We start from the raw sequence: 13,353 nt of genomic DNA, 5'->3' as shown, positions 1-13,353 counted from the left end.
ATAAAGAAACCAAGGCTGCTAATTACATTATCTAAAAAAGCACATATTTCTTCAGTAAAGTAATGGGAATTTTTAAAATAAGCCTAATAGATGACATGTTGTAAGCAAAATAAATGAACTAGTATGACTTTTTATTTACTTAATTTCAAAAAGAATCCAATTTTTTGAAAAAATAAATATATATATTTTTTAAAAGTCTTAAAGTGAACAGGTGTGCTTTAATTGTTTTTAATTCAATTCATGACGTCCAAATGACTTTGAGGAAACGGAGCAGGAACAAAAAGACGATACTGGGAGAACTGACAGAACAGCAGAATGGAAATTGGTTATCTGGAACGTTGAAGAGAGTGGCTCAGGAGAGGCTCCAGCGGGGCGGCAGGAATTCCTCTCTCCATTACACACAAGTGCAGAGAATATGAAGAGAAAATCTATGAATACATTGTGGACACAGGGGATACTGAGAACTCACTAGTGGTGCACTGTCGATCGATACTGAACACTATTACTGTATCGGTGTGCGTAGGTCTTTCAGCATGTCCTATTTGCAAACCCTCATCTCTAATTATTCATAGATAAATAGCGTATCACGCATGACTGGACTGCTTGAATTGCATACTACTCAAACCTGATATGCAAATGAAGTGTATGTACTGCATTTTTAAAATAAACTGAAACAGTTACAGGGGTTTTCAGAGAACCTAGCTTTTTAAGGCTTCATACTGCATTCGTAATGCATTCATAATGCATTCATAGAACATTCATAAGCATCATGTAAGTGTACCTTAATGTCCTAATATACCTTAAGAGCTTTAATATACATTAATAACGAACATTGTATTAGACAATTACAACGTTTGTCATCATATATTATTTGAAAATGAGGTTCATGTAAAACGTCACCAAACCTTCTTGTTCTAAGGTTTATCCTTGCAGTGTTTTTATGTTGTTTTCTGAATCATTTTCCTGTTAAAAGGTGACTTCTCACTCTAAACCCATATCTCTGACTCACACAGGGTTTGCTTTCAGATTTGCCTTCATTTAGCTCAGGGGATCTTGTGCATGATATCAACCAGCTTCCTAGGTTCCCCGAGCATAAGGTCTCCTCCTCCATGCTCGATGGTAGGGATGATGTTAATCAGGCTATCTTCTGGGCTATGTTTATGCTGCATAGTGTTTTACTTCAAAGACAAGTTCAGATTTAATTTCACATACATTTGCGCTCTTGGGAAGGCTTAAAGATTAGCTAGTCTTTTCATAACACTGTGTAACTCATATCATTCCAAGGTTGTACACACAGTTCCCTGGTCTTTGTGGCACCTGACTGGCGTTATGTACATAGGTTGGAATTGTTCAACATGATCTTTCATAAAGATTAAATATGTCATGTACACACAGTCAGCAGTTTATGAGGTGTGTGTGCTTACTGTATATAAGAAAACACCTTGCTTCTCTAAACAGTGAATCATGCAGCTTCCAGTGAATACATACAGCATGCAGACAGGGTCCAAAGGTCTGTGTACTGTGCAATTACACATTAAAATGGCTAAGACACCTGATCTAAGTGATGTGGAATGTGGTTTGATTGTTGGCAGTGCATGGGCTGATTCCAGAATGTCAGAAATGAGCACCTTCCTGGGTTTTTCAAAATATATGGGGTTTACAAAGATCGCTGCGATAAACAAAAAAATGTAGTCAATGGCTTTTCTGTGATCTTGTTAATAAGGAAGATTAGAGAAGAATGACCAGATTGTTCAATCAATGAAGAGTGTGTATATATATTTATATAATGGAGTGTGAGTGTGTGTGGTCCAGGTATACCTTACCTTGTGGGGACCAAATGTCTCCACAAGGTGATGAATACCCTTTTTTTTACCTTATGGGGACCAGTTTCCTGATCCTCATATGAAAACTCTATTTTATAAAAATCCATGACTGCAATGAAAAAACAAAAAATGCAAAAACTCTTGTATTTTGTTTGGTTACTTATGGTTAAGGTTAGGGTTAGGGTTAGGGTTGCTGTAGTTAGCATTAGCATTTTCCCCATAGAAATGAATGAGCAGTCCCCAAAAAGATACGATTACACGACTGTGTGTGTGTGTGTCTGTGTGTGTATGTAACGCAATACATATGAAAAAACTGACTATTTATTCAAGTGCATACATCACGGATGTAGCTTGAGTTTTGATCCTACTGTTATTGTATAGTTTTCTTCATACTGGGATGCCAAACTCTTTTCTCTGTTTTCAAAGACGACAAAACATTTGCGTCTCACCACAACCCATCTTCCCGTTCTCACGTCTTTCTCATTATGGCAACATGCTGGGGACCAATGTACTGCAGGACACGGCACAGTAATTCGTTGTGTTCAATTTCATGCAATGGTTGGTAGTAGCAGCAAAACAACACACAGACTTACTCAAGGCTGTCAGCCCTTGCTTTACCATTGTGACTAATCTTAATTAATGTAACAGTATTTCATTAACAAATTTTGAGTAGTCTCACAGGCACAGGGATAAAAAAACCGAATCTGTCTTTCATAATCAAACTTCAATACGGCAAATTTTCTGAAATGTGAAGTCAAACCAAAAGAATTAAATAAGTGGATCAATAGTTTAATTAAATTGATACATAAATAATGACAAATTACTGTTATTAGGACTTCAGAAAACAAGGTTGAGAATCTATGACTACAATAATACTGTAGCATAAATTATTTAAATTTTGCTGTAGAACAGTTATAGTAAAGGTTACCTAATATCCTTAACTGGTGGTAAAAAGTGGTACATGAGAAGTTAATAAGTGGCATATTATCTATAGTACAATTCTCAACAATAAACAGCACTTCACGTTTTCTACTTTTTGTTCGTATAATGAATTAAGTGTAGGACTATGGCAGTCACATAGTGGGAGATGACACAGCAAGAATGACCTCATTATGTCGACCACATTCAGGTGAAAATGCAATCTTCAAAAAGGAGGACTCCTGGACTGCAAGAAATCGCTTCTTTTGGGGTTTCTCAACTTTTTCATATTGAGACCTTAGTCCTGAATTGAATCTGAATGGCTTTACATTACAACTCACAATGTTTTTCTTGCTATTTTGTACCTTAATACGTATTTTCAGTTTATATGGATTTCTTCCCATTTATCGTTTAATAATTGCTTATAAATTATCAATAAAACTGAAAACATGACAGTAAAAAACTACCGTGTTCCATCTAGCCCATAATGTATTTGCAGCATATGAATTATTTCTTGATTGGCACCTCCCACAGGATTCATTTAGCAGTCTGGATCATCATAATCTAATCCTGAAGTAAAGCTATTTAGCTGTTAGGATTCATCATAAGGATATACAGTAAAACCTTGGATTGCGAGTAACTTGGTCTACGAGTGTTTTGCAAGACGAGCAAAATTTTGTAATACATTTTATTGTGATAAACGAGCGAGGTCTTGCAATACAAGTATTACGTATTCGCTTTGTCTGCCTAGTGTCACGTGATCACGACAGAGCCGATGGTTCTTCTCTCTCTCTCTTTCGCTGCGGGATTGTGGGTAATCGTCTCCGATGCTCGGCCGTGGATTGCCCTTAAGAAACACCATGTTCAAATACAAGTACGAATACATGGAGCACTACAGGCAAAAGGTCAGTGATTGACTTTATAGTTGTGTGACCTGATGTTTTCGTGTTTATCACTTGTGAATTTAGACTTTGTCCATGTCAAGAAATGTATTTATTCTTTTCATTGCGCGTACCGAACCGAAATTGATGTCGCTAAAAGAGCACACAACAAATATGTGTATCACTATAGCCTTTGTCTTAATTTTAAACGTAGATCTGAAATGCTCTTCGACAAAAACTATTTAAATTCATGATGCATATCAGCAAATTCCGATATAACATGGAATTGGGAATCTCTGCCAATTCCCACCACTAACACTTAGACTGATTATGCCAGACTTGACTTTCATGCCATCCAGGCCCCCTTGAAAGTTCCAAAAGTTGTTGCGCCAGCACAGTATTGAATACCAATTGTCATGCAGTACCGTTAGAAATAGCTCTTCGCTAGTCATCACTCTTCTGATGAACACTAAATGAATACTAAAATTTTTTATTTATTGTGGAAAGCATTTCAATAAAACCAGTAAACTCATATTTTGCACATTAGATTTGCCTGTGTTTTTGTATTTTTTTTTTTGTATAAAATGACTTGGACTTGGACTCACGCTCTAATGAGGTCATGGTTCAGTTGTTGCAGCAGCTGAAAGGAGCCAATGAGCAGAAGGCAGTGACTAATCCCAGGACCCAGTGATGGACACCTGTGGTGAGGGAAGCTGCCAAGACGAATGAGGAAGCTTTAAGGGCAGTGTTTGCATGGGGCTCTCCTGAGACTGCTAAATATTACCGACAGGCCAAAAGGGCTACACTGAAGACAGACTGACTGGTGACCCAAAGATGTTTTGGCAAACCATGTAATGCCTCTTCGGGGGGTGGTAGATCTTGTTCATTCTGTGTTCAGCCAGGAAGGGGACCTGCAGACCGCCCTGGGGATATGGTGGAACTCCGTAACTTGGTGAGAACCCTCGTCCATTAGGAGACAGTGTTTAAGACTCCCTGTTTGAGCAGAGTCACTAAGGCTGCAGGAAATATGGTGGTCAGAGGCCTCTGCAGTGAAAAGGCTACAGTTATAGATGAAATCCATCCACAGATGTTGAGCACGCTCGATGTTGTTGGCGTGATATACATGCACATTCAGTGCTGCACAGAAGGCAGGTAGAGTACCTTTAGACTGGTAAGCAAGGATGGCGGTCTTATATTTAAAAAGGGGAAGACGACCTTAGGCGATCACACTTTTCAGGCTCCATAGGAAAGCTGATGTCTGCATAATTGATAGGAGACTCTACCACTCACCAGCTGAACATTGCAGGCTGTGGTGGTAGACTTTTGTGGAGTTGAAGAAGCCATGGGACTGTGTATTATCTAATGTTCTGCCAAAATATGGGGTAGCGTGGCTGCTACTGCCTGTTATGAATGCAGGAAAGGTTGTGCCCACATCTAGGGAACAAAATCTAAGGCATGTAGAGAGGGTGTTGCCCTCTATGAAAAGTGTGTCTTGTCTCTGGTTTCTGAATTTCACCTGTAAGGTATCAAACCGGCTTGAACGGTTAGAAGTGACATCCCTGGTGTTGGTCCCAGCTGCTCGGGATCCTGTAATGTTGCTGGCTCAACATGAATTTGTGATCTTGGATTCCTTTGCGTGTGCATTGTTCTTCACAACAGGGGGGGGGGGGGGGGACTGTTAAGTCAGCTCCAATAAGACTGGACTCACACAGTAAATCTGACATTTCTGCTGCTCCCAACTCAACCCCTCATATCTGTCCCCTGACTCAGGTCACACAGATCCAAAGAAGAATGATTATATATGAGAGAATTTGCTCACAGTAATATGAATGAACGTGATCCATATACTGTACATGTTTGTTCTCATTTGAATGGTCCGAGGTCTGAGTCTTAAACTATAACACATTGCTATAAAGATATTGAAAGTTAGGGAGATATTATCTGGTTAGGAGGCTGTACCTTGCTGGTGTACTAAGAAACTTAATAACCCCATAGTTACCCTTTCACTGAGTATATGTCTTGCGATCCGGTTGCTTATTGATCAATGAACATATCCTCTGTAAAAAGGTTTTGATGCCTGGTGAATTATTGCTCTATTACCATATTCAATGGAAATATATTTAAGTCATTATGAGATTTTTAGGTAAGGTTCATAAGCATGATGCTCTCTCTGTACCCAGAGCTCCTGCATGGTATCATGTCATTAGTACCTTTGTTGGCGAGTAATTCTATATCTAGATTTCATGGGTGGTATTATGTCATTAGCATCTGTAATCAGATCTCTCATGCACATACTGTGTGCATCTTCTACTATGTATGTATGCATTACCCTGAGTCGTCATATTGCTTCGTATGTGTGTGTTATGTAATTGGCAGGTTTAGGTTGATCTCTGTGCTTTGATTTAAATTGCTATGGATGTGTAATATTCCTACACATAATAAATTATGTTTTGATCAATTTTTGTTTGTTTGAAATTGTAGCCTGTATTAAATTCTTAGGTATTGGTACAATCTCTGGCCAGTATTAGTACATTCTGGAGCTTTAGTGCAAAAGTGCTGTGCAATACAATCATTACAATCTAATGGCTCTAACTTTCTGGCTAATCACTTGGGTCGGTTAAACTGGATTATACAGTTATTATACTGTAATATTATATAGACCCTTGCAACCTCTGGGTAGAATCAGTCAGATATACTGAAATTGCATCAGTTCCTGAACTGAATCGATCAAACACACTGAGAACTACCTGGCAGACTCTGAGTTGAATCCTTCAGATATACCGAAACTGAGTCCTCAGTACTCATTTTTCCACAGAACAAAATTGCATTTGTTTTTATTATGGAATAAATGACTGCAAAGTGCAATGTTCATTGTTCTTTGTTAAATTACATTTAAATTAGATCTGTTAAATTAGATCATCTGTATTTACCAATTGTGTGGTGTGGGCGGTGCCAAACTTAGAGCAGTGAGGCTGGCATTGTCAATTATGCAATGTATCGGGGAGGCGGGGGGGTCTTTTACATCTATTGGCTCAGTTTCCTCATAGCTGCATCTTGAGCAGATCTCTCCCAAAAGAATGCTGCTTAGTTCAGGGTGCGGTTCAGCAATGCTTGCCGATAAAAGCATTTACCATCACTGTGTAAGAATCCCTTTAACCCTTGTTTTGTTAGGATTCTACACCTCTTTTAAATACCTGCAATATTGTTGAATTAATATTAAGTACTTGTATGCCCAAGTTTGTCTAATCAGACAAGTCATTTCAGGGACAGTGCTGTATGTATGTGTATATATATATATATATATATATATATATATATATATATATATATATATGAATTGGTATGATTAGGTTATGTTGACTGTTGTCTATATACATATACTTTTCTCAAAATAAACCTCCCCATGTTACATAAATCCTTTATGAAATTTGTGGACTTCATTTTGTGCATTTCAGCATAAAGGCAATAACAGAATAGCAAGCAGCAAGGTAGTAAATTCAAGATATAGATTCATTTTTCACTAACTTTAAATGATTTTCCTGCCCTAGAGATCTATATAACTGAGTGCTAAAATGAAATATCAGTCAATAAGTACCTGCTTGCAAAATGAAAACCATATCTTATGAAGTGTCTACATGAAAGGCATGTCCAGAAGTGTAGAAGGAATCGGTTATTTTCGACTGGCTCAACCTATTACCGGTATGATCATAACAAACGGACACAAGCCCAGAACGCTTGTGGGATTTTCAAGTGATGGGATTAATAGGTTTAACAGAACAGGTGTGGATTTTCCATTATACAGTATGAAATCATGACCAGGCTGTATTAAAAACAAGATTAAATAATGAAATAATCTTTAGACTAAATTTAAATTGAACTGACAATAAGCATTATTATTATTATTATTATTATTATTATTATTATTATTATTATTATTATACTATTTGGACTTTTTATTTCCATTTTATTCATTGTTTAAGTAGGTAGGGGTTTATTACTATCAACTGTCCTGAAGTGCCGCATAGCTATGCATCAACATGCTTCTGGAAGTTTTGCTGATGAAGTACCTTGCTGTGATGAGACATCTCTAGCTATTTCTGACTGACATATTTGCCCCACAGTAATAATAAAGATTTTGCTTCCTTGTTGCGCTAGAAAACATCTGTCAGTTCAACCATCCTTTTTGTATATTATAGACATCGGCAATATTGTGCAAGATTACAAGACGATATACAAGCTTGCAAGGGCCTCGTTATAGAAAAGAATTCTGGGTCTTCAGCTTTTTTTGCAGAGGAAAAGTGCTTTTTTATCCGAGTTAAAAGAAAAATGACAAAAATTGTCTCAAGAATAAGTCTTATTCTTTATTTCTACTATATCTGCACTGTCGTATTATGTGGTAGAATCACTTTCGTGCCATTTGTATTTTTTCTAATAAATGTATTTGGTGCCTATTTCAAACGACAAATGATAAAGTTGAATCACTTTTGCATGGAAATTGAGAGGCTACATTTCACCAATAACACGATTATTAGGGGAGAGACTGTCGCGCTTAAATTAATTCCATGTACATTGGATAGTCACAAGGGAAGAAAACTCGAAGGAAAGGGTAGAAAAATCAGCGATGGATGACAGATGGACGGCAACACATACCAACACAGGAGGTAGATGAGGGGGTGGGAAACTGATAAATATTGCAAGATACACAAGATATACTCAGGTAGAGAATTCCCGGAATGTTCTGACCCTTAAAGCTGTGCACAGTTGAAGCCACATGATCGAATCGGACAATGCAATGCCAAGGCCAATAAGCGGAAGGATAAAACATACCAAGAGACACAGGAGAGAGGATAGTGGAGGTGGAAATGTGCAGTTCGTCATATACAGTAGGTATTTCATCCAAAAAAGTACATTCCAATATGCAGGCTTGTGTTCCAGCCAAAATTTTAATTGATTGGCAACAGGACTCATAACTTTTGACTACTAGTTAAAAAATCTTCATTACTTCTAGTGCGATGCGTTTTGTTGGCGATGTATTTGTAATGGTTTTCTTTGACGAAGCCCTTTAAATGAGCAAAAGAATTAATATTGTGAGAGCATTTAATTTAGGGGTAGTGCTGGGTAGTACTGGTTGGTACTGGGTAGTACTGGTTGGTACTGGGTAGTACTGTTGCCGGTGGTTATATGGGCTGATATCAGGGCTGGAAGCTTGAGTCCCGGTCTTTCTCCATCTGCACTCGGGTTGCGTGTTTTTCTCATGTCATGAGTGTTTTTCCCCGGGTATCCTGATGTTTAAATGCACCATAGTGTTTGTATGTGAAGAGGGACACTAACGCAGTCTGAGCCCCCCCCCCCCCCTTCCCATTTACTACGGTGAAATTGTCGACCAGGGGTGGGTTGTAAAAGGTTAGTTGAGGCCCCTGGGATTCATCCTGTGCCACAAAGTGCCCCTGGCAGCCGGTGATGAGCTGCCGTCTCACCCAGGGTGTCCCGCTAGCTGCTAGCATTAGCCCACCATGACCTTATACATCCAGGAAATTCTGTGCTTACATCCATGACTGAATAACTTGTAAGTATAACTACAGGTAATTTCAGAACTTTTTTAAAAAACAAAAAAAAAAAAAATGGAAATGCCAACATAGACAAATTTAGCTTTTAAAAATATTTTTTAAGGTGTTGATAAAATTGTGATATTTCTTAAGACTCCTTTTGTCTGTGCTATGTAGTTTTTTTTTTATAAACTTAGAAATTTCACAGACTTATAGCTAAAAGTACACATGCTGTGTTTTTAAATAAAAAAAAAATGTTAGCTTCGTTTTTCATTTTTCACATTAAATGTGATACCAGTCTTTGAAGTCCAGGGAAAAAAGGGCTTGTTCAAATGAACACAACTGTTGTTGTTTACAGAGGTGACACAAAGTGAGCAGCAGAGGAGAAGACATTTTAATCCCAGAGACTCTGTACGTGCTTCTCTCCCAGCCAATTCTCACACATCTCGGCCCCCTTTTTGAAGTTCGGACTGATCCATCTGAAACTGGTCTGGGTATGATCCTGTTTGCTGAATCTGAACAAAGACCAGGCAGCAACACGAAGAGAAACATCCAGCCATGAAAAATAAGTAACTTTCGACCCAGTAATCCTGTCACAGCCTCAAATATTCCATCACTTGATGAGTGGAGCTTCTATTCAGGTGCGTTTGCCAAAAAGATGTGTCTGCTCACTAGGCTGGAAGTTGGCTGAGAGTAACTGTGACTCACCCTTTGTTCGTTGACAGAAATAGTCTGAGATGGCATGGCTACCTCCGGCACTTGTAACAGGTGGCAATGGAACGCTGCAAAAAGCAATGTCCAGTCTAATTTCTTCTCCTTTCTCTTTTATATGTTTCAATTAATTTATTCCAGTCAATAGGGTTTTTTGGTACCTTTCCACCATCCAGTATTTATGCTCCTGTGTGCATTGCACTAAGAAGTCTGTATAAACATTTTTTTTCTAATAGAATTGCCCCTGGCAGAAAAGGTGGTATTTTCTCAGCTCCAGGCTGTGATTCACATCTTAGGCTTGTCTTCCACTGATTGTGGCTCTGTCCTCCGCGCATATTGTTCCATGTTCCAGGGAATAAACCCAGGCATCGTATCTGCTGGCTGTACATGTCAGACATGCCATTTTCTTACAATTTGCTTTGCAGGACTGCAAGCTGCGCAAAACGTAAGAGTAGACATGTAGATATGGTCAAAGATGTCATAGATTATTATTCATTCTTTCTACAATAATACAATTTCTTTTCTCTACATTTGCCCTTATTTTTTTTACTGGAGAGGGTGAAGAGGTTTAAATATATTCAGGCAAATTCAAACAATTGAATATTGTAATTGGTATTGATTAAATTAATAACATTGTCATTACTTACACCTAAAGCCCTGAGAAATGGTGCTGTGGGGAGGTCGGTTAAAGTGCCTGCCTAGTAAACAGACGATCCCGTGTTTGAATCCTAGTAGTGGCTTGGCTCAGCCTTAAATTCCCAGTGGATTTGTTGGAGCTCACATTTAAGTAAATTCCCCTTGGAATCAATGGAGTTCATTACACGCCGTGTACAACCACAAACCAGTATAACATGCACATAAGTAACACGTGAAATTGATAAATATAAAACAAAAACATTCATAGATCTACCTTTATCTAACAGACCTTAAGTCATCCATAGAATATATGTACATTAGGAGATGGAACGATCTGGATAAAAGATGATAAAGAAAAGCAGGAAAGGTGAGTATAGGATCTAGTTGCAGTTACAGAGCATTCACTGCATGGATCACTCACTTCAGTAAGTTACACGAGAAACTACCTGTGCAAGTCACAAGTGGCATCATATGATTTTCCTAAGTTGGTTAGCAGGCCCCCTCAAAAGAAAGTAACCAAAAGATCTAATTTCACTGAGGGCAAATGTGTCTTCTCTGACCTTGCAAATGCAACCCCCCCCCCCACACACACACACACCACTGATTTGTAACAGCTCATCATGGAAGAAAAATACAAGAGGATGTCTTTTACATCACCTTCATCGCTATCTGAATAATATGCATTTGCTTGTGGAAATATGACCTTACTATGCAACACGAACAAAAAACGGACAAAATTCAAAAGTCAGAATGACGCTTTGGACATGCGAGCTGTAAAACTCATCAGGCATGAGGTAATGGCTTCTGCAAATATTAATATACAATTTCATGTTTTGATTTCCAGTTTGAAGTTACATTAAGCTGCATTAAACATATGAACACCCTGGGGAGTGGCTGGGAGCGCCCTCGGGTGCAATGCGGGAGGAAACACTATTACCCTGAAGAATTAAGTTAAGCAGGGAATCTTACAGAAGTATTTTGACTTGCATGGGGATATTTGAATCCATTTTGTTTATACATCATGTTTTCTGGTGCATGAAATTGCTTTTTCCTCTCGTTTCATGTTACAAAACACTCAGGGAGTACACTTGTTTAAAACACAGTGAATCAAACCACTTTCAAAATCAGTACACCACAGAAAGAATATGACAATTAGGAAATTATGAGTTTTTTCTCTTTTTTTGCTTTCCATTTATATTCAGATTCCACCATATTCTGCTAAACTAGATTTTCAAACTAAATCGCCAAACTCCTTAAGTAATTTCTATGTACAGTTCTGTGCACGTTTCATAAACTCAAAATAGCTTTTTACAAGCTACCAGACAATAAGCTGTTACAAAGAAAGTAGGGTGTAGTGTTCAGCATCGTGCTCAGGCACGAGGTGAGTAATTAAAGGTAAAGTCAGTACCTAGCAAACCAGGGATCGATATTCATAAATCTGTGCACAATAGTAACTCTGCCTTTACCCTGCCAGAGAGGCCAGGGTAAATCTTAATATACTAGACATTAAATTTTAATAGGAAGGTGAACAAGGGGTGAGTATGTCAAAGCAGAGGTCAGAACTGTCATATGTGTGAATGCAATTTAAGCATCTAATGAAGACCAGAGGATGGTGCAAATATATGAGACTGTGCTGAATGTTGAGTATCTCATATTCAATAATTGATTGTTGTATATTTTGAGCTTGGCTCAGTGTGTAGCACCGATGCCTTATACTGTACCCCCAGGGCTGGGAGTTCATATCCAACCTTTGGTGTGTGTGTGTGTGTGTGTGTGTGTGTGCGTGCGTGTACGTGCGTGTGTGTGTGTGTGTGCATGCGTGTGTGTGTACGTGCACATTTCGCATGGTCTCCCTCACACTATATGCCTGATACACACTGTTTATGGTCCAGTACCATTTTTGCTAATATGTTTATGTTTTCAGCTTTGGGATTGCATTTCTTCAAAATTAATTTGGCTTCAAAAGCAAAGTCAATTGCTATAATTTTATGGTGCACTATGTTGCCTGACACTGACACTTCAGCTCTGAACTTTACTGCAGGAAAACCGATTATTCAATCCTTGTGTAATGGAGTATGGAAAACACATCACTTGTGACTTGGAAAGGGTTTGTCCACTGATCCATGGTGGCTTTGATCTCATAAAATCTCAGAATTATTCCCAGCACATGCTTTTGATATATTTGCTTTCTGCCCGAAAGTTCTTACATCTCCAAGTACCATTTTTCTCTTTCCCTAAAGGCAGAAAACATTCCGTGTGCATTTTTTATGCAACCAACTGTAGGCTCTGAAAGTGCCATAATTATAATATTCAGCCCTTTAACAACTTAAAAAAAGAGGACAAGAATACTGACATATTTGAAATTATAGTTCAAGTGGCTTGCTGGTTTAATTCTAAATAAATAGGGAAAAATCCAATTGAAAGTATCTGTAAAATGCATATTGTAATACCATCTATCATTCATTTTTAATGAAAGAAAGCACAAAAGAACTGTTTTGAACTCAGAATCTAATATTTGACTCTCAGGACATAATGCTCATTTGTACTGGTTAGTTTTTACTTTGTACTAGACTTCAAGACTTCAAAACTCACCTCAAATTTTCATCAATATACGAAATCAGCTGTTGTGATCGTTGGCTCCATGACACCATTAAGATACAGCAAACCGAATTTTGCAGAACGCTCATTAAATGAGAATCTGTTCCATTAGTTTTCCTTTGTCAAGAGATTCCTGATGGAGTATCTAGGCTGGAAGGGAACCGCACACCGCGGATACTGTGGAGCAACCTGCATGCTCTGACTTTCAGAAATGAAACTACACACCCAGAGGAATCACAG

The sequence above is a fragment of the Brienomyrus brachyistius genome, chromosome 14, assembly GCF_023856365.1.
Source record: "Brienomyrus brachyistius isolate T26 chromosome 14, BBRACH_0.4, whole genome shotgun sequence".
Classification (NCBI taxonomy): domain Eukaryota; kingdom Metazoa; phylum Chordata; class Actinopteri; order Osteoglossiformes; family Mormyridae; genus Brienomyrus; species Brienomyrus brachyistius.
The sequence above is the reverse complement of the archived record's forward strand: the minus strand, read 5'-3'. Positions refer to the sequence as shown.